The following is a 26,794-nucleotide window of genomic DNA, read 5'->3' as shown; positions in this document are numbered from 1 at the left end:
CTGTTAGATCTAGACAGCCACAGACCCATACTTCACATCCCAGCCAGTCAACCACCACCAAACCAGGACCTATCTTGGTATCTTGCTATCTGGCCCACAACCTACCTAACACCTCTTGTTTTTGTGACAAATCAATTCTACTATTGTTCCTAAAAAGAACATAATAATCAGCTGCTTTATGATTCCACTTATAATCCCTGGTGACTCCCCAGACCAAAACTCCCTTCCTTGGCAAAGACATAGAGATATATTTTGTCTCTTCCCCTCCCTCACCATTAGAATATAAGCTCCTTAAGGCCAAGGGCTGCTGGACTTTTGTGTATATATCCTCAGCTCCTAACACAGCAATTGGTCATTTATTCACAGCCAAGTAGATGAGCTGGAATCAGGACATCCGTGAATAGCAAAAAGCAGGGCAAAGAGCAGGTCAGAAACTAGATAAATATGCAGGAACCAGGAGGCTGTGAATACCAGAGGGCAGAGTGAGGTAGGTAGTATAAGGCACCAATATGTAACTAGGAGCTTCTCAGAACCTAAAGGGGGTAAGGTAAAGCAGGAGAATAAATATACAATGACAAGACAAAAAAAACCCCACCAACTTTGATAACTAAAATAATTTTCTACCTCAAGCCTAGAGATTTTATATAGCTTATCAATTTATGGCTTTGCCTTTACTATTTCTAACATTACTAACTGGATTTTTTGTGGGCAATCATAATTAGGACTATACAGTTAAGATGAACAAGTTTATGGATAGGGAAGGTGGTAGCTTCTGGCAGGGATATCCTGGTTGTTGCCACTTCGTGATGGGAGTATGAGAGGAGGTCTTCAATACCTTCCTGGATCAGGTTTGTCCTGAGAGACATGTGGCAAGGTCAATCATAATTATTGAGTGTCTAAAATTTGTCTTTTGGACTGTATTCTTTCCAATCCACTGTGGAACACAGCAGAAGTTTATTTGAAGTCCTAATAGAATGAACAGATATTTAAAATAACCATAACAAGTATGGAAGGCAGGTGTTGAAACTATTCTTTTCTTTCTATTTCCACTGACTCTTTCTTAGTTCAGACACTTATCTCATTCTGTACTATTGCAACAACCTCCTAACTAGTGTCTCTGCTACCAGGTTCTCCAATCCATTCCACATGCAGCCATAAAATTAATTTCTGCAAAATGAATCATTCTCCTACATGAAATCTTTCAATGGCTCCTTACCATCCACTGAATAAGATCCAAATTCCCTTAGCTTGGTGTTTGAGGCTGCAGCTGGGTTTTGAAGAGCTTTAAAAGCGAAACAAAATGTCTATTTTATCTCAGAATCAAGAAAAAGTCACTGAAACATCTTGAAGAGAATCGTGATGTAGTCAGACTTGCTTTAAGTATATCAATCTGGCAGATATGTGGAGGATGAATTAGAGAGGGAGAGATTGGAGGTAGAGAGACCAATTAAGAATTCATTGCAATAATACAAGTGGAATGTGATAATAACTTGACCCAGAATGGTTGTTGTTTTTAAAAGTTTATTCTAAACTTAAACACCAAATAAAACTATCATTTCCATATACAAAGTAGAACATGAAAAGAAGATTGTATGTGAAACCACAAATATCTATTATATGTGGCTTGCTTTTTATTTCAAGCATATAATAAGCTCCACATGTAACTTTCAAAGCCATCCTGCTTGTGTTTCTGCTTTCCCCCCCAAAAACCATTAGAAAATAACCCAATGACCCCCTTTGCTTCCTTTTCTTTTTCTCTTTTTTTGAGTAACACTATCACTAGCCCTCTTGTTCTTCCCAAAAACAGCCAAAAATTGGGGAAAAGGGAAAAATCAAAACCCATGTAGTAAATATTTATAGTCAGGAAAAACAAATTCCCACAATGTCTGTGTCCAAAAATATGCCTCATTCTGCACCTTGAGTCTATCACTTTTCTGACAAGATATAGGCAGTATGATTCAGGGGTGCTCTGGAATTGTGGCTGGTCATGACATTGCATAGAATTTTCAAGTTTTTCAAAGTTGTTTTTCTTTACAATGTTATTGTTATCATATAAATTGTTCTCCAGCTTCTACATCTCTTTACATCAATTCTTATAGCTCTTCTCAGATTTCACTGAAACTATCCCTTTGATCACTTCTTGCAAGACAATAATATTCCATGACATTCATATGCCATTATTTGTTCAATCATTCCCTAATTGATGGGCACCCCCTTTGTTCTCAATTTTTTGATATAAAATCATTCCCTTTAGAAGAGAAAACAGAAGGAAAAGAGTTGAGTATCTCTACCTTCTCTCCATCATTGGTTATCATTATCATCCAGAGAAGAGGAGCTAACTTCTTTGATTCTCCTTTCCCCCAATATAGCTCTTAAAATATAATCTTGTTGTCCATAACATTCCTTGTCATTCTGAGATTCTGAACTCATGACACTATTCTTACATCAAACTTTTTGTCTTCATCCTCCACAACTGCCCCTTACCCAGGAAATCTCATTTTGGTTGGTTTTATTTTAAAATCTAGATGGTTGATGAGTACCCTATGGAGTCTATTTAAACAGTTCTCTTCTTTCCTTCTTATCTGTTTTTTTTTCTTTGTGTTATTACCAAATGTTAGTAGGGAAGAGTGGATTTAACCCCAGTTTCTACTAACTGTTGATTTGGTCGCATGTCTAGATCTATCTAAACCTAGATCAAGCTTTAATCCAAGACTCCTACAATCTTTCTGCTTCTGCGTTAGCATGCCTACTAAGCAGACCTCCTCAAAATAACTTCATAATTTTGTTCCCAAGAACTATTTAATGGCAGTACCAGATTTTAAACAATATTACAAAGCAGTTATTATGAAAACAATCTAGTACTGGCAAAAAAATGGAGTGATGGATCAATGGAATAGATTAGGTACACAACACACAGTAGTAAATGACCATAGTAATCTAGTTTGATTAAACCCAGAGATCCAAACTTTTTAAGTAAAAATTTACCATTTGACAAAAATTGCTAGGAAAACTGGAAAGCAGTTTGAAAAAAAAAAAAAAACTCTGCGTAGACCAACACTTTACACTGTATACCACAGTAAGAGCAAAATGGAGAAATGATTTCTAAATAAAAGGTGATGTCATAAGTAAATTAAGAGAGCATGGGAAAATGTGTCTGTCAGATCTATGGATAAGGAAAGATTTTTATGACCAAACAAGAGATAGAGAAGATCACAGGAAGTAAAATGGGTAATTTTGATTACATGGAATGAAAAAGGTTTTGTACAAACAGAGCTAATGTAGACAAACAAGAAAGTGGGAAAAAACTTTCAGCAAGTTTCTCTATAAAGGCCTTATTTCTCATATATATAGGTAATTGAGCCAAATCTATAAAAATATAAATCATTTCCCAATTGATAAAAGGTCAAAGGATTTGAATAGGCAGTTTTAGAAGAAGAAATCAAAGCTTTCAATAGTCACATAAAAATGCTCTAAATCACTATTGATTAGAGAAATGCAAATTAAAACAGCGCTGAGATACCACTTCGCAGTTGTCAGATTGGCCAACATGACAGAAAAGGAAAATGACAAATGTTGGAGGGGATGTGGAAAAATTGGGACACTAATGCACAATTGGTGGAGTTGTGAACTGATCCAATCACTCTGGAGAACAACTTGGAACTGTTCCCAAAGGGCTATAAAACTGTGCATATCCTTTGACCCAGGGAATATCACTATGAGGTTTGTACCCCAAAGACATCACAGAAAAGAGAAAAGAACCTATTCATACAAAAATATTTATAGCAGTTCTTTTTGTGGCAAAGAATTGGAAATTGAAAGGATGCCCATCAGTTGAGAATGGCTGAACAAGTTGTAGTATATGATTGTGATGGAATGCTGTTGCGCTATAAAAAGTGATAAGCAGGATGGTTTCAGAATAACCTGGGAGGATATATATAAACTGATGCAAAGTGAAATGGGCAGTACCAGGAGAACATTGTACATAGTAACAGCAATATTGCAACAAAAATCAACTGTGAAAGACTTAGCTACTCTGTTCAAGACAATGATCCAAGCCAATTCCAAAGGACCCATGATGAAAAATGCTGTCCAATTCCAGAGAGAGAACTGATGAACTCTGAATGCAGAATGAAAAATACATTTAAAATTTTTTTTTAATTTTTCTTGGGGGTTTTTATTTTGCATGTGTTTTGTTTTGCAACATGGCTAATATGGAAATATATTTTGTATACTTCACATGTATAATCAATATATTGCTTGCCTTCTCAAGAAGTGGGGAAGGGGAGGGAGGAAGAGAATTTGGAACTCTAAATTTTAAAAAGTTTTAAAATTTTTACATGTAATTGGGAAATGATTAAATAAATAAAAATATCTTTTAAAGAACCATTTATTAAAATTAAAAAATTTGCAAAATAAAAAACCAAAAAGAATTATTTAATGGAGATCATCAGAATATAGACCATTCAACTACCCAGCAATATTGAGCATAGTATTTCGGGGGAAAAGATAGATATTCGATGAAATAGAGGGCTTTCAATCATTCCTGATGAAAAAAAACAGAGCTGAACAGAAAATTCAATCTTCAAATACAAGACTCAAGAGAAGCATAAAAAGGTAAACAGGAAAAAAAAAATGTTATTCAATAAGGTTAAACTGTTTACATCCCTACAGGGGAAGATGATACTTGTAACTCTTGAGAATTGTATCTTTATTATGACATTTAGAGGAGGTATACATAGTTAGAGGGTGTGGGTACAAGTTGACTTTGATGTGTTGATTAAAAAAAAAACTAAAGGGTGGGGAAAAAAAGGATTCTACTGGGAGAAGAGGAAAGGAGGAAGCAGAAAAGGGTAAATTACATCACATGAAGAGGCACAAAGACCTATTACAGTAGAGGTAAAGAAGGAAGGGAGGCAAATATTGTTTGAACCTTATTCTCATTGGATTTGCCTCAAAGAGAGAACAACACACACATTCAGTTGGTTATAGAAATCTATCTTTATCTATAGGGAAGCAGGAGGAGAAAGGGGAAAGAAAAGAGAAGGGGGCTAATAGAAGGGAGGACAGACTGAGGTAGGTGGTAGTCAGAAGTAAAGTTATGCCTGCCTCAATGTCCCTCTGAGCTTTTGGGCTGGCTGTATTAATATATGAAAACATTAGGAATGTGGTAAAAAGAGACAATGACAGGCAGCTAGGGGTGCAGTGGATGAAGGGATGGACCTGGAGTCAGGACGACTTCAGCTCAAAATTCAGTTTCAGATTCTAGCTGTGGGCAGGTCACTCAATCGCTGCCTGCCTCGGTTTCCCTATTTGTAAAATGAGGATAGTAATAGCACCCACCTCCCAGGGTTGTTGTGAGAATAAAGTGAGATGACATCTATAAAGAAAATGTTATATGAATGCAGTTAGGTGGCGCAGTGGATGGCGCACCAGCCCTGAAGTCAGGAGGACCTGATTTCAAATCAGGCCTCAGAGCAAACACTTGACACTTACTAGCTGTGTGACCCTGGGCAAGTCACTTAACTCCAATTGCCTTTAAAAAAAAAACTCAAGGGGGAAGGTTTTTGCTGGTCCTGGGCAAGAATTTCTTCTTGAATGAATGAGCTTGCTACCTGTCAGGCACTGTTCTAAGTGCTGGCAATACAAATACAAGCAAGCAAGACAGTCCTTGCCCTCAAAGAGCTTACAATCAAATGGAGGAAGACAATATGTAAAGGAGAGCAAGAAATTGAGAGCTGGTAGTTTGGGTGCTGGTGATATGGCTTGAAAATGCCCAGGAAGTGATGTGGTGGCCTGGTTCCAGGTGAAAACTTGCCTATCAGAGCATTAAGATTCTGGGTTATAATGAGAGGGAGACAAGGAGAACCGCCATGAGTTTATTGTTTGTTCTTTTCTTGGATTTTGTCACTTGAGAATTTCTGTGAATCTCTATTGTGGTTCTTCTTCCTATATTGTACTATTTTCTATGGTTTCTAGTTTGATGGCTCTAAATAGACAGTTTCTTCCATTTTCTATTTAGAACCCTTTTGAATAGATTTTTCTAGACTACAAGCAAATATATTATCAGCCTTAGTCAACTGTATTCTATCCCTGTACAGAAGGTTATCTCTTCTGTATTTTAAGTTGGGGTCTAGAAATCCAAATTCTATTTTCAAATATAGTTTTCTTATAGCAGTTGTTCATTTCCTAAATCTATCTTTTCTGAAACCTTTGCCTTTAATGGGCAGCTGTGATGAAAATACCATCTGTACTCTGAAAGTCTTCAGATTCTTGTCTAAGATTTTGTAATACTGAGGAATACTTTATAACAACAACAACAACTGATATTCATATAGTAAACTAAAGTTTGCAAAGAAATTTATAAATGTTATTATTTCATTTTAGCCTCATAACTCTAACCATTTTACAGGGGAGGAAATTAAGGCTTAGAGAATTTAAGTAATTGCCTTTGGGTACATGACTAGGGTCAGAGACAGAACTGAATCCAGCTCTTCCTAAAGCTAAGCACAGCACTGTCTCCACTATGCTCTATTGCCTCTCAATCTCTGGATTCCTTCTGGCAATACAATTCATGCCCCAGAGAAGACAGCAAACTTCTTTGTTGTGGTTATTAGACTGACAAATAGCTGCTCAAATACCCCTCAGCAGAGGATCCCAGGCCACCATTAACTGATTTCTTTTCTCTCCAAGCCTTACCAGATGATCCATCTGTCATCTGGCCCCACCTATGGATTGATATCATCACTCTGTCATAGACAAGCAGCTGTTTCCTCAAAGAGTCTAGCTTCCTCCCTTTCCAGAAGAGTCTCATATTTGTTACTTAGCTCCAACTGTTCAGTGGTCTTTGTATTTCCTTTCCATCTTTGGGCAACATTCTTCTACCCTCAAACCAACAGGATGCCTGATAATGCCCTTTGCCTCTTCAGATCATTTTATGATTTCTTGAAATTGAGCTCTGGAAAACCAGGCTTTGATAAAGTTTTTTGGAGTTCAAATGAAGCTATTAGACTATGCCTTAAACCCTAATCACTCTGGCTTTCACTGACTGGCCAATAATAGGTCCTGGCCCTAGCCTCACTAGGTCATTGTTTGGGTTTTGATGACTTACAGTGAGAGTAAATAGCAATTGTTTCTGTTCTGGCCAGAAACCCTGAAGGTCTTCCCTATCCCAATAGATTTTTTTTTTTCCTTGAGTAGGCAAACTAGTCCATCTTTTGCCTCATTTCTTACTTAGCCTTAAATCACTGAATGGGTCTTGCCTCCAACAAATTGAGACCTGGGAAAGACCTTAGCTTAAAAAGGCCAAGGCTTCCCACTGCATGGAGGGCCATCATCAGTTGTCCTGACCTGTGTCTTGCCACTGGACTCAGATGACTCTGGAGAAGAAAGTGAGGCTGATGACTTTGCACACAGCCCTGCCTCACTTAAATCCAATTCACTTGCAAGTCAAGATGTCATTGGTCCTCTTCAAGAACAAAGGATCAACAACAACAACAATAACAAGAAGCTTCCTCCCTTTCCAGAAGTCTCCTATTTGTTACTTAGTTCCAAGTGTTCCATGGTCTTTGTATTTCCTTTCCAACTTTGGGTAACATTATTCTACCCTCCAACCTCTTGACACAGGATGCCTGAAATAAGTCCCTCTGCTTCTTTAGACCATTTTTTCTTCTTTGTTTTTACATGGAAACCCTTCCATTAAAAACAAAAAAAGAGGAATACTTCTATTCTTGATAACCCGGAGAGTGGAGGGGCATTCCTTAGACTCCTTTACCTTCTCTCCTAGAAGGTAGATCAGCCCAAACTTTGAGCATAGATAGCAGTTGCTTGACTATGGTAGAAATACAAACATTGTACATTCTAAGTAGGCCACTGAATAATTATTTTTGCTTTTCATATTTGTTTGAAGTGAGATCTTCAATCCTTTGTAATCCTTGCTGATGGCTCCTTCAAAGAACCCCTGTGTCAAGTTGCTTTTGGGTGCCCTCAATTCCAGAATTGTCCCCATCCTACCCACCTTGTATTACCCTTTTGAATTCTGTAGATCTAGTTCCTAACCACCTGACTATGCTCTAGCACAAAATAGTATATGAACATTCATGAAAGTCTTGTGACTTTAGTAAGCAGCTAGGTGGTGCAGTGGGTAGAGTTCTGGGTTTGCAGTCAGGAAGACCTGGGTTCACATTTGACCTCAGATACTTCCGAGCTGTTTTTCCCTGGGAAAGTAAATGGAAACCTGTTTGACTCAGTTTTCTCAACTGTAAAATGGAAGTAAAAATAGCACCTATCTCCAGGGGTGGTTGTTGTAAAGATCAAATGAAATAATATTCGTAAAGCACTTAGCACAGTGCCTGGTACATAGTAGGTGCTTAATAAATGCTTGTTTCCTTCCTATGACAGTTCATAGAAGGGAGCAGGAGTCCTTCTTACTTATGGGAATCAGGAAAGATTACATGGAAAAGGCATTTGAACGGAATCTTGAAGGATAGGGCGAATTACAATGGGTTGAAATGTGGAAAGAAGGCATTCCAGGCATTGATACCAGGAACAAAGGCACTGAGACACTCAGTAAATGCTTTCTGAATAAACAAATAACACTTGTGTGTTTCAATAATAATTACAGCTTTTATTTATGTCGAGCTTTACAATTACAAGGTGTTTTCCCACATATTATCTTCTGTGATCCTGATTTATCATCAAATAAACTGGACAGATATTACCATATTACCACATCTAAGGTTGGGGTTTATGACATGACAAAAATAATATTTTAGGAAGGTTTAATCTGTCCATTTATGATTGGTAATGTCAGCCCACAGACCTCAGGTAGTTATGGGTTAAAGATATGAAGCAATGAGACAAGATGGGAATTTTCAGGTATGACCAAGAAGTCTGGGTTCTAGCTTAGCAGGTAGGGCCGCATGTTTGTCTATTGAAAGGGATTTTGAGGTCTAGATGCATGCCTAAATCAAAGGTCAGAGACTCAGGTAGGCAAACAGAAGTCAGAATACCTCTAGGCTCTGGGGCATTGGGAAAGCAGCAGGTCAGAAACCTGAAGAGGCAATAAACAATGATGGAGCTGGCCTCCTCGCTGTTCCATCCCCTCATTCCATCTCTCATCTTCATGTCTTTGCACTGACTATCCCCCATGCCTGAAATCTCCCTACTCATCTTTGTCCCTTGGTTTCATTGCCTTCTTCCAAGACTTTGCTCAAATACCATCTTCTTCAGGAGTCAGTTTTTAATGTCCAAGACCTTCCCCTCTTCTCATCTGCTAGTGCCTTCCTCTTGAGATAATCTTACATCCATTCTGTACATACTTTGCACGTACCTCCTTATCTCCTCCACTGGAATGTAAGCTCCTGGAAGGAAGGGGCAATTATATTCCCAGCGTTTAGCATAATGCCTGCCTCAGAGCAAGTGCTTAATAAATTCTTATTGACTAACTGAGAGGTACTAATTGCTAAGGCTAGGTGTATGGTCTATTAATCAATCAGTAAGGCAGTAGGTGGAATAGCAGATAAAGCACAGGTCCTGGAGTCAGGAAGATCTTAGTTCAAATTAATCCTCAGACACTCCTAGCTGTTTGACTCTGGGCAAGTCACTTAACCTTTCTATGTTCCAGTTTCCTCAAGTGCAAAATAGGGATAATAATGGCACCTACCTCCTGGGATTGATGTGAGGATCAAATGAGATAATAAATATAAAGTGCTTAGCACAGTGCCTGACTGTAGGCACTGTATAAATTTTAGTTATTATTATTAAATATAATGAATGAAACAACCCCCACTTCCAAGGAGCTTACATTTTAATGGGGAAGACAAAATGGATACATATGTGCATATATATATATATATATTTGTGTGTGTATAAACACTACATATATAGAATCAGTGTAAAGAGCATAAACACATAGTAGTTAAATAGAAGATTGTTGTAGGGAGAAGGCACTAGCGGTTAAGGGTATGAGGAAAGCCTTCACATAGAAGGTGACCTTTTGTTTTGAAGAGAGGGATTCTAGAGTAAAGAGGCCTGGGGCAGGGTGGGGATGGGGGGGAAGCGGCAACAAAAGCACAGATAGGAACTGTGAGAAGGCTACTTTGACTGGATTGTTGCATGCAGGACAGGCAGTGAGGAATTTGAAGATCTTAGGAACCAGGGGCAATACAAGGTGGGCAATGAATGCACCAGTGACCAAGAAGATCATAATTCTGAGAAAGTTTATGGTTACTTTAAGAGATTCATCTAAACTTTTTTCTCCCTAGCAGAAGAATCATCCTAAGTGTGGATAGACAATCCAGAACTCGTAAACAACAACAGGTCAACAAATTTACCTAACTGGAAGAAGCAAAGGGGAGGTAGCGAAGGGTAGATCATGATAGAAGGGAGAGTCTGGAGGCATTGAGACTGTCTCAGGAGGCTGTGGTTGTAACAGACTTGTAAAATGATTGGAATGGATTAAGTCACTTTCCAAGTGAAAGTGGCCTTTATGGTTTTGAATAGCCTCAAATGGTTTACCTAAATTAGTAGGCTACTAGTTCAACTCTGTCTCTGTCTTTTGATGTCTTTCAAAAGGATCAAAGCTAAATTTTCAACCCAGTGCCTGTAGTGAGTGAAGGTAATAAAAAAGTGTGGGTAGAAGCAAACTCTAGGGTTCATTGAAGAATGAAAAGCTAGGACTTAGCACCTGATGGTTCAGAAAAAAAAAAAAATAAAACATGGAGACTAAATGGGAAGGCACAAACTGCCATGTTTTACAATTCTGTTTACTTTTAACAGGGGAGAGGAGAGAAACAAAACAGATCCCTTTGTTGGGTAAGATTAGCCCAATTAGAAGAATAAGTACCAGTCTGACAAATGAGAGGCAAAACTATGATTTTTAAAAAATTACTATTATTACTGCTTTAGAGCAATGCTTAATAGAATAGTGGGACATTTCAGGCAAAGAAAGTTTGATCTGCTGAAAGTGACTGTTGATTTAACATATAAACCATTATAGGATATCTCAGAGAGAACAACAGAGAGCTTCTTCACAGGAAATATTAAGTATTAAGGGGAACCCTGCCCCCATGTTTCTATCACGTATTCCATAATTTTCAAACACATTGTTCTGAATGGTTCCCTGGCAAATGTATTTGTCAGGAACCTGGTTAACAAATATTTTCCAAAATCTCAAAGATCTTTGATTTGATTATTGTGTGTTCTACCTCCAGTGACACAGATGATAATGTTTCTCTGCACTAGTAGCTTGTCCTCTATAGTCAATCAACAAGTGATTATTAGGCATCCTGCTAAGCACTGGGGGTACAAAGAAAGGTGAAAAACAGTCTCTGTTATCGAGGGGCTTAATGGCTGAAAAAAAAATTAAGCACGTGGTGCTCAACCTTTTGGTGATAAGCTTCTTCACATTTAGAGAGGCAGGGTCTTACCCAACAGTCATACAATTCATTGCCAGGTCTCTCTACTTGATTACTTGGTAAGGCCTGCTAGAACTTGTGATCTTCTGGCATATTCTTCAAGAAATTTAGGTTTCTTTCTATGTTATGTATGATGAGGCATTGCTTTAACTTTAGGACTTAGAGAAGAGTTTTTAAAATTACTGCTGTTAACATGAAGCTTGATATAATTAAGAGAATGATTTCTGTCTTTGAATCTTTCAAAAATTCTGCTCCCTAGAAAAGCAAAGCTGCTTAGTTAAAAATGACATTCCTCTCAACCCTCACCTCCCCCCCCTTGCTCTATCCCACTAATAGCATCTGATGGTGAAACAGGTAAACCATAGGTAAGCACAAATAGGTAGACTGTTCCATTCAATTAAATTCAGTTAATGTTTATTAAACATTTACTATGAATAAGGCACTCTGCTAGGCTCTGGGGATACAACGAAAAACAAAACATCTCTGTTCTCAAGGAGCTTACAATATACTAAGGGATAAAATGTGTACAAAAGTAAAGAAAAATAATCTGTATTCAGTATTAGTAATTTCAAGAGGGAAGGGAAAATGCTAATAGCTGGAGTGAGGGTGGGATGGGAGATCAAGAAAAGCCTAATGTAGGATGTGGCCCCTGAACCATCCTTCAAAGGAAGCCAAAGATTGATTGCATGTACAGGCATACCTTGTTTTATTGTGCTTTGCTTTATTATGTTTTGCAGATACTGCTTTTTTTTTTTAAATCAAATTGAAGGTTTGTGGCAACCCACAGAAGACGGCAAACTTAATGGATAGATCTTGTTTGTGTTCTGACTGCTCCATTGACCAGCCTTATCCTGTTTTTCTCCCTTTCCTCCCACTGTCCTTTTCCCTGACACATGACAATATTGAAATTAGGCCAATTAATAACCCTACAATGGCCTCTAAGTATTCAAGTGAAAGGAAGAGTCCATTGAGGTGGCAAACTTCATTGTTGTCTTATTTTAAGAAATTGCCACAGCCACCCCAACCTTCACCAACCACCACCCTTATCAGTTAGCAGCCATCAATATTGAGGCAACACCCTCCACCAGCTAAAAGATTATCACTTGCTGAAGGCTCAGATGATGGTTAGCATTTTTTAGCAATAAAATATTTTTAAATTAAGGTGTGCACATTTTTTAAGACATAATACTACTGCACACTTAATAGACTACAGTATAGTATAAACGTAACTTTTATATGTACTGGGAAAACAAAAAATTCATATGACTTGCTTTATTGCAGTGGTCTGGAACTGAACCCTCAATACCTCTGAGGTATGCCTGTAGTGGTATTGAGGAAGGAGTGAGTTCCGACATGGGGACCACTGGTGCAAAGTCATGGAGGCTGGTACTGGAATGTCATACATGGGGAACAGCTAGCAGAACATGGAATGGAAGTGGAGATAGAGGAACATGAGACAAGACTGGAAAGGGAGATAGATTTGTGAAAGGATTTAAATGGAGAGTTGAGGAGTTTATTTTTATTTTAGAGGCAATAGGCATTAAAGATTTTTTTTTTTTAAACAAGGAAGTGATGGGTTCAGCTTTGTATTTTTAGAAGATCAGTTTGGCTGTTATGTGGAGACTATGTTGAAGGGCAAAGAGTCTTGAGACAGGGTTACCAAATTAGGAGGTTGTTAAAATAGTTTAAGTGAGAGGGGATGGGGACCTGGACTAAGACAGAGGAGGCTGTGTGACTGGAGACATGGGATCAAAAAAGATTGAATAACTGATGGATGTGGAAATTGATCTGATAGGAATACACTACAGGAGTAATATACTTCTTATGCATCTGTCTTGTTTTCTGACACAGTAATACCTATATATGGATGAAGACTGTATTTCTGACCTAACTGATATAGGGAACTCTCTCTCGGGTAAAGAAACTTCCTTTACCAATGCACTTCTCTTCATGTTATAATTTTAGTTGCTTAGAGCACTGAGAAGTTAAGTGTTTTGCCCACGGTCACATAGCCAAATTTGGTATCCCTGTCTCAAGACTCTTTGCCCTTCAACTCAAGTCACCACATAACAACCAGATTTGAACTTCTAAAAATACAAAGCTGAGCACATCACTTCCCTGTTAAAAAAGAAATCGTCAAATGGCTCCCTATTGCCTCTAAAATAAAAATAAAGTTGTCAACCTTCCATTTAAATCCCTTCCCAAATCTGGATCACAGGTAGGACTTCAACTCAGGTCTTCCTAGCTTCAAGGCCAGCTCTCTTTCTATCCACTATAATACAGCTCCATGTATACAATGAGAATTCAAATACTTTTAATTTTATAGGTGACATTTCCCCTTTTCTGTTCTCTTCCATTTTTCTTTCTACCCAAATCATTGAGGAGAAATATTTGGACTTTCCTAGGTGAGAGCCAAGAGAGTTTGAAATCTATATTAAGGACCTATCTTGTAGACTAATAGTTAAGATCAGCCTTGCCTATAGCATTTTACAATCAGATTTCATTGTCCCCTTATCTCTCTTCCCTCTTCCCCCTCTTCTAAGAAAAATATCTCCCCTACTGGTTCCTTTCTAACACTTAAAACTATGGCACTAGCATTTCAAACCTCAGAACTAAGTATTGCCTTCTCAATCAAGTCCTCTTTTGAAATACAAATACTTCCAATGGAAAAAGGGTTACCAGCTTAAGTCGCTGAATCAGCATGAATTAATTTTGAGGGTTTTTTTTTCTCCTAAAGGAAAAAAAAGGAAGATGAAATGGGTGATAGGAGGTCATCTGGAAAAGATGTAGGGGAACTGAAGGCAAACTGATCTCAGTTGCAGAGTTTTACACAAGGGCCATGGGGCTGACAGTTCAATTTTTATTTTCATTAATTTATTTCGTGATTAGCTTCACTCGATCAAGAAGCATTCAACTATGTGCAGATATTGTGCTAGGTACCAAGGTTTCAATGACAAAAAAAGAAAGGTCCCGTCTTCAAGAAGCTTACTTTATGTTGGAGGAGAGATTAATATATGTACATAGATTAATATATACAAACTAATATATACACATTAATATATGGAAAATAAATATGAAGTAATTTTATGGATGAGGCACTGGCAATTGGGGGGGCAGCACTTGAAGGGAGAGCACAGTAATGTATAATAAGCCTAGAAAAGTAGGTTGGAACCAGGTTGTGATGGGCTTTAAATGTCATGAGTCTAACAATTGTTTTGTTAATAACATACTTTATTAATAAAGTCTATAAATAGCTTAAGGGTTTTTCAAAAGTTGAAATGACTTGGGTCCTATTCCTCAAAATGCAGTAATAAAGTCTATAAATAGCTTACTTTTTTTTAAAGTTGAAATGACTTAGATCCTATTCCTCTTAATACCTTTAAAGTCCATAAATAGCTTAAGTTGTTTTTTTTTGTTTGTTTTTTTAAAGTTGGAATGACTGGGGTCCTATTTCTCTATCGCCAACTATTATTATTTCTGCCCCAATCAGGTTATTAAAAGTACTTAAACTTCACGCAACAGTTGGCACAGTGGAAAGCTGGGAGTGGTAAATGGTGTAAAAACAAAGACAACTGGGAAAAGAGTAAGGCCAGCGCTTTGACACGGGATCGCTGGGATCTGGACCAGGTACCTGGAGGTACCTGGGGCAACTCTGAGCAAGGACTTTTCCAAGGCCAAGCTCGGAGTGGGTTGGAGGAGGCGGCCTAGCGGTGAGTGGGCGGGTGGGCTCGCCCACGGCGACCCCGGGGAGATCCCTGGGAAAGACTCCCATCCGAATGACCGAGACGCCCCGGGGCAGGGGAGGGGACGGCGAAGAAGTTACGGGAGAGCCCAGTGCCCCAGGGCCCTCCTTCCTCCCTCCCCCCCACCCCGGGAGGTCTGACGCAAGGCGGGGTGGCGTGCGTGCACGGGCCCGGGCGTGGCGTGACCATGCGTGCGCGGGGCCGCGGCGGAGGCGGAGGCTGGGCCGGGCTGGCGGCAGAAGATGGCGAGGGTGTGTAGGCGGCAGCAATGCTCCGTTGAGAGACGCGGCTTTCGGCAGGAACTGGATTCGTGGCGCCACAAGCTCATTCACTGTGTAGGTGAGACCCTCCCCCCCCGCCGCCGCCTTCGGTCCGGGGCTGCCCCGCCGCCTGCCGTCCCCGGCCGGGGAGGGAACCAGCCAGTTCCTCGTCCGGCCCTCTCGCTCTCTTCCCCCCTCCCCCTCCCTCTCGCTCCGTCTCCCCTCTCTTCCCCTACCCCCTGGTGGGCGAGCGGCGCGCGACTACGGCAGCCGCTTCTCCCTGTGGACTCGGCGCGCGCGCGCTCGCCCCTCCCTCCTGTCCCCCCCTCCCGCGGCTCTGCCCTGTCGGGCCGAGCTCTCGCCCCTCCCCCCAGCCCTGACCCGGCGCCTGGGCCGCGGTGTATTGTGGAGACTCGGTCCGAAACGTACACTCTTTTCCGGGGTCGCCGCTGCCGGCTTACGCTGAGCTAGTTGGGCGGGGTGGAGGTGGGAAGGGGGGCCTTGGACCAATCACCGCCCCCCACCTTCCCCCGCCGCCCTTCTCTCTGTCCCCCTCTGTCCCCCCCCATTCCTCCCCTTCTCCCTCCCCTTCACCCCTCGCCTCCCAGACGCGTGGCCGCGCGCGCGCGCCCTTCCCCCCCGCCCCCGTGCACGCGCCTCGGCCCCGGGAGCCCGGGAGTGGGCGAGGGAGCTGATGGGGGAGCTGGAGCTGTCAGAGGCCCCGAGCCCGACGGAGGAGGGAGCTGAGCGGGTGTAATGGCCGCGGGGGACAGCGGCTCCCTTCGCTCGGCTGGCGGGGGCTCGGGGTGGGTGTGTTATTGGTGGTGGCGTGTGCGTGTGCCGTGGGGGGGGGCGGTGGATTGCACGGAGGTCAGCCGAGAAGACCACGGCGGGGGCCTCTTTTCATCTCTCTGGGGGTTTGCTTCCTAGTCGTCGCTGCCCTGAGAATCGCAGCATCCTCTGGCCGCCCCATGCCGCGGCTGTGCGTGGGCCGGTCCCCGGGTGGTCTTCTCCCCGTGGGGAGGAGGGAGTGGACGGGGGTGCCCCCGGGAGGGGCCCGGGCGGCTGAGCTGCTCCTCTCACACTGTATGTTTTGTCTGTTTTTCTCTCCCAAGGTCCCGTTTCCCTCTGTGCGGCGGCCGGCGGGACCATAAGGGCTTAACTCATATATTTAACCCCCCTCCGAAAAGTAAGTGGCCCGTGTGGTGTCTCCGCTCCGCCCGCCGCTCCCCAGCCCCGCTCCATCCTTGTGTCTTGACTCTCCTGCTTCCAGTATTGTTATCCCTCATCCTTTCTCTGCTGCTGCTGCTGCTGCTGAAGTGTGGGGAAATTTCCCCGTCCCGCGCGCCCACTCTCTGGGGAGGCCCTCGGGGCAGATTAGTTAGGGACCTGGTCTTCCCTAACTGTTTGCTAATGTAGGAGATTTTAGAGGTTGTCTTGGGCCCCTCACCCCCTCCTTCCCTACAGGGTTTCATTGGAAGGAATTATGCAAATCCAGCTTTCTGGTGTCCATTCAGCGGCAATTTCATGCGGTGAGAAGTTCTCTTTGTTGTGTGAGGGGGAGAACAGACACTGATTTAATAGACATATCTGTTAGGGGGAAGGGTGGAGGGGGTATGGAGAGAGAGGCTCAGTTTGGAAGCATTACAGCACTTGGTTAGCTCCGTGTCTTTGTGCGTGAGCCTTCTGGCTTGACAGGAGTGTCTGCCCTTTAACATATCCCACAAGGGATTTTTTTCTATAATAGATTAAAAGCAAAACTGAAACTTTAAACGAAATGAAAAATCAGGTAACCTTTACTAAAAGATAATACTTTTTCAGAAACAGGTTTATCCCTGTCTCCAGTGGTGTTTTATGAAAATGTATCGTGTAAATCTTGTCACAGACCTTGAATTTAGTCTAGCATAGAAACAATGATAATTGATGTTACATTAGTGGTTCAGGGTTTGAAATAATTATGAATATATAACAGTGGGAAGAAATTGGGTTGAATATTGAACAGTGGGAAGAAAAGCATATCAAAAATAGACTTATAACGTGCCCTGTAAACATTTCGAATTTTGTATCCAAAAAATCGTTTTCTCAGTTAAGAGTCAGTGAATTTCAGTCTCTGCTGCATTGGTGACCACCTCTGGCCTTCACTAAACCACCTTTTGGTTATCAGTTTGCATTTAATTTGCATTGATTCTGAGGCATGTTTTATTCTTTAAGATAAAACTACTTTCCTAAATATAAGTTTTCATTTGATATATACATCTTTCTTTGGCATATTTGTTACTTGTGGCATTTCTATAAGATGTCTTCTGATTTTAAAAGGCATGGAATTTTTTAAACTTGAGTTTTCATGATGAAGGATATTTAATCTTCTGTTTTCTAGAAGTGTCATCTTTGCTTGATATTCTTAGGGACTACTTTTGTTGCATTAGACTCAATACAGTTTTTAAATGATTTTGAAATTGACAGCTTTGACTTGTGAGACTGCAGATTTTTAAAAATAACATGACTTCAGATAGTTTTCATGAGTTTTAAATCATCTCAATCTAACAGTTTTTCTTTTGGGTCATTCCTTATTGCAAGTCTTACATAGTGTTTATTGTTCAACATAGTGGTTATCTTTGCACATTATATCTTTAATCTTTAATGCCAAATTCTGAGTTTTGAGGAGGTAAAGTTCAAAAGATATTTAGAGTCCAAAGTGCAATTGCAATATTTTAATCTCAGTAGTAGACTATAAATAGTTTGACTCTCAAATCAATCAGTTAAATCACAGATTCCCAATTTCCTTTACATACTCAGGGGTATTTCTTTTTTAAATCCAATATAGATTACTAAATAAATTAATTTTAACTTTCAGAACTTTTTAAATTAAGAAAATGTTGGTTATCTTGTAGACTGTTGTAGAAGCAACTATTTGTTCAATTTTATAACCTCTTTTAATTGGCTGGTTATATAAAAAACCTTGTAGCAAATAGAACAGTTGACTTGTTAACTGATCTTATGATTCATTTGTCTCAATACAGCAGTGTTATTTGTTTTTCAAATTATATTTAATTTACACTCAACATTAACATTTTGGGATGAATGAATTCATTTTAAATATTCTTTTTCTTGCCACTTCTTTGTCATTAGCAGAAACAGGTGAGCATATTGACTGATGCTAACTCAGCCTTACTACCTTTTTAGAGACTTGGATGGTAGGAGAGGGAGGCGTTGCAGTCCTGTGGGGAAGACCTATTCAAATTGCAGGGAAATGACTTAATATGCGTCTTGTACTGCCTCAGATGTGACTGCTTTTTAGGGAATTCTACAGAGTAGAGAGGAAATTAGGTCTGATCCCTGTCTTGATCTGGTCAGAGTGGGAAAGCCATGTGGGAGAGGCAGTGTTAAATGACTTTCTCTGGCCTACACAACGATTATACATTGTTTTAACTTGAGCAAATAAAGTTGTGATAAAGTAATACTAGGAGACATTTGAACTATAACTCTTAACTTACAGGATTGCACAGGGTGGGTGGTCATCTGATTTTTTGATCTAGTCAGTGACTGTTAACTTTATTCTGGTATGAACCTGAGTAAATACTCAACCATACTGGCATTAGTGCTATTTTTAGGAATGCAATATTTGTGGACAAGGGCTTATTTAATTATTTTTTCAAAGAATGACATTTATTCAGTGAACATTTTTTAAGCTCCTACTATGTGTAATCTCTGCCAGACACCAGGGATACAAAAGTGAAATAATTTGAGGGCTCCCCACCCTCAAAAAAACTTATGGAATAGAAGGGAGGGGGAAAAAGGTATGAAACAAGACAATATTATTAAGTACCAATTAGTAGTATAAATCAAGGGCTTATAGGACTTAAGAGTGAGAGGCTGTGTGTAAGATTACAATAGGTGTGGAATGGGAACATTCCAAATAGAGAAAAATGACATGAGTCAGGTGTGGAGGTAATAAAATGAAAGTCCTGATTGGGGAATAAGTAATCCAATTTAATTGAAGCCTAGGGTTAGGGGATAAGAAATAAGATTATAGAAGGCTAAATTGGAATATGTTTGTTAAGGGCCTTGACCATTATGGTTATGGAAATTTTACTTAATTTGGTAGGTATCTGCAGGAATTATGGGTCTTGTTTTCATCTCTAGTTTTAAGAGAGCTATTAAGGATGTAGGGTGTGATAATTACAGGGTGATGAGATTGATTGTTAGGCTAATACTTAGAAGTGAGTGTTGCCCCATCCCAAGTAGTTATCTTGGGAGCCTGTGGACTTGTTCCAATGATGATGCTATTGCCCAAAGATATTTTTGGGGGCTCCTATTTGGGAATTGCCTTTAGACTCATTCTGACTCATTCATTCAGCTAACATTTATTAAGTGCCTACTCTGTGCTAAGCATGAGAAATACAAGGACAGAAATAAAACAATCCCAGTTCCTAAGGAGATTGCATTGTATTGGAAGTACAGGGGGAAACTCTGAATAGCTATGGAAACACAAAACGTGGACAAAGCAATTTCATTGGGGTAGGAAAGCAATGGTAACTAGGGAATCAGGATAGGTCTTTTGGAGGGATAGTGTTTGATCTGAGACAGTAGGGGTTCTAAGAACTTGGGGTGAGGAGAGAGTCCCATTACAAGGGGGAGAAGAAGCAGTGTGTCCAGAGGCAGAGATGGGATGTCATATGTGAGAAACAAGTAGTCTAGTTTGGCAGGAACATGACGTTCCTGAAAGGGAATCATTTGCAGCAAAATAGTGCCCAGGATAGGCACTGGACCTGGAGTCAGGAAGACTTGAGTTAAAATTCTGCTTCAGACATTTTGTAGTTGTGTGACGGTGGGCAAGTCATTGCTGTCTGCCTCATTTTTCTCATCTGTAAATTGGAAATAATAGTGGTACCTACCTTGGTGGTTCTGGTGAAGACAAAATGAGATAATAGCTGTAAAGAGCTTTGCAAATCTTAAAGTCTGATAAAAGCCCTAAGGTAAATGCTAGCTATTATTATTGTTCTTGTATTTTTTTTTTAATTTCTGGGGAGTTTTTTGTGTGTGGGTTTTTGGCTAGGCAATGGGGTTAAGTGACTTACCCAGGGTCACACAGCTAAGAAGTGGCAAGTTTCTGAGGCCAGATTTGAACTCGGGTCCTCCTGATTCCAGGGCCAGTGCTTTATCCACTGTGCCACCTAGCTGGACCATTATTGTTCTTGTTGGCAGCTGGAAAAATAGGCTGGAAACAGATTGTGAAGGGCTTTAAATACTAACCCAAAGTTGATATTTATCCTCTAGCCAGTAGAGAGCCATTGGTACTTCCTGAGCAGGAGAAGGATGTAGTCAGACTTGTGTTTTAGGATTATCAATCTGGCAGCTCGGTGGAGGATGGACTGGAAAGGGGGGAAATTTGAAACGGGGAGACTTAATGTATTTCGGAGTAGAGTATGCTCTTTGTAGTATTTTCAGTGATGGCAAAGTTCCACCCTGGAGGGAAGTGGGGAGAGGAGGGTTGAAACAGCCAAAAGTTGTTTGATGGCAGGTGGTTCTATAACAATTGTGATCACATGAGGTACAACTATAAAGGAAGATCGATTTTTCTTGAATACTTATAAAGTGCCTCTAATAACAGTTTCAAAGTAGTTCCAAAAATGTTTTGAACAGTGACAGCATTTTTTGTAGTAAATGCATACCCTTCTGAGGTAACAACTTTTAAAGACAATACTATAAATGTACTGGTATAAGTTATTTTTGTTTTATTTAAAGTTTTATTTATAGTCACAAGGTGTGTGTGTGGGGTGTGTGTGTGTGTGTGTATTATGGGTAGATATTTTCCCCTTCATCTTTATAATCAGAAGCAGGACACATGACAATGAAAGGCTTTTTCTTTATTACATTATCCAAATTGGGCATTAGTTGTTTGGCATATCCATACTATTTCCCCCCTTTCTGACGTTTTCTTCCTTTTATAAATAAACAGTTTGGATATTAGTTTTTCTGAGTCCATTATGGTGAGTTAGAGGAAATAAAGGAAGTTATAGTTTCTTGAGTTAGTAATTAGAAACTTTTATTTTGAAAATTACTCAAAAATTGGCTAGTGTGTATATGTATATATGTATGTATGATATCAGTGTATAATGTGTAATATGTGTGTGTGTGTAGCACATCTATTCTTTCTGCTGAGCTGTAGTTACATATCTCTAATTCCCTCATGGACATCTTTAACGGGATGTCTTGAAGGCATCTCAAACTCATCGTGTCCCAGAGCTCATTATTTTTGTTCCTAAATCATCCTCCCTTTCTGAACTTCCCTGTTATTGTCAAGGGCACCATCATCTTCCCAGTTACCTAGGCTCACAACCTTAGTGTCATCCTCTTCTCAGTTATTCCACATATCCAAACCATTACTAGATCTTGCCCCTTTTACCTTAATAAAATCTCTCATGTGTGTGTGCACTGTGCCCTTGCCCCCCTTCTTTCCATTAATGCAACCACAGTCCAAGTTTAGGTCCTCATCACCTCTCCTGGACTACTGCAGTAGTCTTCTAATTGATCTCTGCCTCAAGTCTCTCCCCACTTCATTACATTTTTTGCTTAGTTGCTAAGGTTATTTTGAAATTTTTTTGTTTATATACATTCATCTTTCCCTCTCACTATCCCCCCCCAATAACAACAACAATGAAAAATAAAACCCTTGTTGTAAGCACACATAGTCTAGCCAAAAATATTCCCACATATATCTTCACTTTAAATTTGTCATTTTTCTGACAGGAGTTGAGCAGCATGTTTGTTTCATCTTTAGTCCTCTTGACTTGTGGTTTGTTATTGCATTGACCAGAGTTCTGATGTCTTTCAAAGTTTTTTTTTCCTTTTATGGTATCATTGTCATTGTATGAATTGTTCTAGTTCTGCTCATTTCATTCTACATCACTTCATAGAGGTCTTCCTAGTTTCCCCTGAAATTGTCAAGGTGATTTTTTTAAAGTGTACATCTGACCATGTCTCCTTCCTGCTTCCTTAGTACCAATGTCTCCCGGTTACTTCAAAGGTCAACTATAAAGACTCTGTTGAGAATTTAAAGCTCTTCATAAACTATCCCCTTCCTAGCTTCACAGTTTTCTTTTCCATTACTCCCTTTCATGGACTCTCCAATCCAGCTGAACTCACCTTTCTCCTGCCTCTTGCCTATTCCTGTTCCTAGAATGCTCTGCCCTCTCACCTCATCTTCTTAGATTACTTGCCTTTAAGACTTAGTTCAAATCCCACTTCTGCAGGAGGCCTTTCTCATTCCCCAAGCTGCTAATGCCTATCCTTTCCAGAGTGCCTTCATATACTCTGTATATATCTTGTATGTACCTAGTTATTTTCAAATTGTTAGAATGTGTGCTTTTTGAGAGTAGGACCTGTTTTTGCTTTTCTTTGTATCCTGTTTGTATCCTCAGTATTTAGCACAGTATGTGGCACATTCTGACTGCTTAATGAGTGCTTGTTGACTGATTGACTTGTAGAGTTTATGGTCAAATACTGTCATGTACTAATGAATATACATATATACACACACATACATTTATATGCATATTATCTTTGAAAAAAATCCCAGTTTAAACTGTGGGATCACTTTTAATTGAACAAGTCTTCATTGAACATGCTAGATGTGCTAGAATTATTCCAATAGTATGGTCCAGGCCATCAGGGAACTAAAATTTTAGTTGAAAAGACAAAACATGGTAAAATATGTAATTAACATGAGATAGTAACTCCAGCTATGAAATACTATATTGTAGCAATGTACTGAAAATAACGTAAAAAACTCCTTGTTTATGTTAGTATGGTTTATATTTTTCATTCTCCAAATACAACCCATCCATCCTTGCTCAATTTCCTATATTTTTCTTTTGTTGCATTTCTGAAACATGTGCAATCATTTGTATAAATTTACAAATGATTATAATTTACAAATGAATGTGTTTCAGAAACAGATGAGCAATATAGGAAATTTAATAGAGTGAGAATGGGTGGGGCTGGAAAAACACAAAGTATAAACTGTATTACTGTCAACAAGGAATCTTCCCGTATATTATTTTATAATTATAGTTACTGTGTCTCATGTTAAGTCATTACATGTTTTACAATGTTTTGTCTTTCTAATTATAATGTAAGTTTTTTGGTGGTATGGATCAATAGTATCTGGAGTAGTTCCTGCACACATTGAGGCCTCAGTGAAGGCTGGTTCAATTAAGAACCATCCCACTGGGATTTTCCCAAGGAGTATCTGAAATGTTTCTCTAAAATTATCTTTGGAGAGCAAACTAAAATTTTTATTCAGGTTTTTAGTGAGTGCTTGACTGAGGGTGAGGGGCCTGGAGACCCTATTATACTAGGGTCGTTTGAAGGAACAGAGGGTATACAGTCTAGGCAGGAGCAGATTGATTCAGGGCAAAGAAGATGACTTAGAGAGTCAGTGTGGTATAGTAGAAAGTGCACAGGATTTGGAACCAGGGGACCTGGGTTTGAATTTTGGTCCTGTCACTTTCTTTTCTTGTAAACTTGGGTGTCACATAATCTCTCAATCTCAGGTCTTCATCGGTAAAATTAGGGTGTTGGCCTAGATGGCCTCTAGGTCTCTTCCAGCTCTAAATCTATGATTCTTATAATATGATAACTATCTTCCAAGTATTTGAAGAGCTATCATCTGGTAGAATTGCATGGCCCTAGAGGGCAGAACTAGGAACTTTTAGAGTCTGGTAAAGCTTGTGGACCCTTTGAATAAAATAAAATACATAGTGTTACAAAGGAAACCAATTACTGAAAAATAGTTATCAAAATACTTTTAAAAACAAGTTCACGGATCCCAGATAAAGAGCCCCTGGACTCTAATGATCTTTGACATCCATACAGTTTGATTCTGTAAAATATATATATTTTTAGAGATGCACAGTAATTATGTAGAATGCAGAACATGTAGGTGTCTCTAGGGTTGAAACGAAAGCTCTCTTGATTACCAGAGGTAAAAGAAGTCAGTAATTCAACATTTCTTAAATCACTGATGTACAAAGAGAGAGACAGTGTTGTGTAGTATGTAGAGAGCAGTTCTTAGTTCTGCTTTTGACACATGCTTAGCTACAGTTACTGTATGACTCTGGGCAAGTCATTTAATCTCTCTTCCAGGAGAGTGGTAGAACTGCATTGGTAGAAGGAACTCTGTCTTTCTGAAGAAGTTGCTTGTACTGCTGAAATCACAGGTTCAGACATCCTCCACCACCCTTCCCAGGTGAGCAAAGCTCTTATGCTAGGTACTGAGAAAGATGGAGAAGAAAAATAAGGTGCTATACTCAAGGAGCTTACAAACCTTAATCAAATAAATGCCTATATGTAGGGATTCTGATCCTCCCTTGGATAGATTAAAGGTTATAAGTGAGTGCTCTGTGAAGCCATCTGTAAGTTTAGGAAGTGTTGGGAGAATTTCTTTCTCAATTTTAACCTGTTAGAACAGTAAAGGCCTGCTTTCTTCTCTGCATGGTATTGATGAAGATAATCATAGGGTACCTCAGAGGCCTTTAAGTCCAATCCCCTCATTTTCCAGATATGGAAACTGAGGCACAGAGAAATTAAGTGACTTGCTTAAAGTCTCGGTCAGGATTTGAACCCACATTTTCCCGATTTGTAATCCAGTGTTTTCCCCATTATACCAGCTATAACTTGGAAATAGCTAGAATTGAAAAATTGGGCTTATTGAACTTAAGGTATAACAGACAATGTTCTAAACTGTTTGCCTTACTGTACACTTTATCACTATTTGTATACTCCGTAGTTACTAGTAAAATGGAAGGGTGATTTTTATTATAGTTCACAGTACAGAATGAATGTTGAGGGAGCATAGGCTAAAATGGCAAATGATTTTAAAACCAGTTAGGTTTAATCAGGGAGGCTTCCTGGAGGGAAGTATTTGAGTTATAGTTTTGAAGATGAATCCAAAGGATTTGAAGAAGAGGACAGAGGAATACAGAGCTAGGAATAAGCAAGGAGGCTTGACTGCTGAGGAGAGGCTACGTTATATAGTAACCATTACAGACAATTTCAGGACAACACGTACACTAGAGAGGTAGTGGAAAGGATATCTGAGTGCAAGTCTACCTTTGCTTGTCGGTGCCAAAGGCAACTCAAAGACATTAAATTATAGAGAAGTTGCCTAACTGCCCTTGGAAGGAGTTTCCACAAAGTGATTTCTGCTTATCCCACTGGAGGGAAAAAAAAAGACCAAAAACACACATACACGTGGCATACTGAATGGCTTCAAGTCCTGCCTTTGGTACATTTTGGGCACATCACCTCTCAGTGTTCGAGACAACTCTTGCAAACAAAGTGCCCAACTTCATTGGTGGAGGGAGCTTTGTTATCTGGGAGTTCCCTGTGCCAATAAAATTACAGGTTGAATCTATTCACTATACATGTATACACACATTAACTCTGTTGTACAATAATAGTATCGTTTTATTTTGGACATGTGATATCACTGGTTCAGGGACTCCCCTACCAATCCAGTTTGTAATTTATGGTCTCAGAGAGTTGCCTGTGCCACTAAGATTAAATGATTTGCCCATAGTCACAGAATATATCAGAGATAGGACCTGTCTCTAAGGCAGGTTTTCTTTCATGTCATCATGCTTCTCTGTTGTATGGCTGACAGTTATATAGTATGCTAGAGCATGCAAAATGCTTTACATACATTATTTCATCTGAACCTCACCACCACCCTACGAGGTGAATGTTAGAAGTCACATTATCTCCCTTTTTGCAGTTAAAGTTTAAACAGAGGCCCAGAGAGACCAAGTGACTTGGCATGGTCACAGGTAGGAAATGGGATTTGAACCCAGGTGTTCTTCTCCACTGAACAATATCCACTATATCTTGCTTCTTTTAAATTATATCTTGAATTCTGGAGGTGGAAAGGAGAATGGATCTGCAAATAGAATGATCAGAGAGGGGTAGTATTACTTAGGGAAAACTTATTTAAACCCTTAATTCATATTTTTGAGAACTGTTTTTAGTCATACTCATTATTAGTCATTTGATTAAGAAGATTATATGGTGATAAAATAATAAAGGTTTATTTTTCAAACATTAAGAATCTTAGTCTAAATATGATTTTGTTTTATTTGCACTTAACCCAGAATAATGTTTTTTTTTCCTTTTTTTGTGTGGGGGGTGTGGGTAGGTAAAAATCTTGATTGTAATAAAATGTAATTTACTACAAAGTGTAATATGATGTGATTTTTCTAATGTATGACTCGGCTGTTTGATTTGAAAAGGTGATTTTGTTTTTTATTAGTCTTTTTTTCACTAACCAAACCTGGCTTTGCTATGTTAGGACACCTGGGTTGTGCCTCTTTATGCATTT

At 39.6% G+C, this 26,794-nt stretch overlaps 1 protein-coding gene across 4 annotated transcripts in view; it reads left to right on the top strand.

Moving 5' to 3' along the window:
• The first annotated feature begins 15,378 nt into the window (after positions 1-15,378).
• The window catches only part of LCOR (ligand dependent nuclear receptor corepressor), a 136,106-nt gene continuing 124,690 nt past the window's right edge, over positions 15,379-26,794 (top strand). For 2 of the 4 annotated variants that reach the window (XM_027859599.1, XM_027859626.1), the window contains exons 1-2: positions 15,411-15,496; positions 16,533-16,606. The gene's annotated coding sequence lies outside the window, so the exon portion shown is untranslated. Of the gene's footprint in view, positions 15,497-16,532; positions 16,607-26,794 lie in introns of all 4 variants that reach the window. The other 2 variants (XM_027859605.1, XM_027859609.1) reach the window with 2 other exon arrangements.

This window comes from Vombatus ursinus, unplaced genomic scaffold, assembly GCF_900497805.2.
Source record: "Vombatus ursinus unplaced genomic scaffold, bare-nosed wombat genome assembly UNPS02000749.1, whole genome shotgun sequence".
Taxonomy (NCBI): domain Eukaryota; kingdom Metazoa; phylum Chordata; class Mammalia; order Diprotodontia; family Vombatidae; genus Vombatus; species Vombatus ursinus.
Note: the sequence above shows the minus strand (reverse complement) of the source record. Positions and strands in the feature narration are given on the sequence as shown.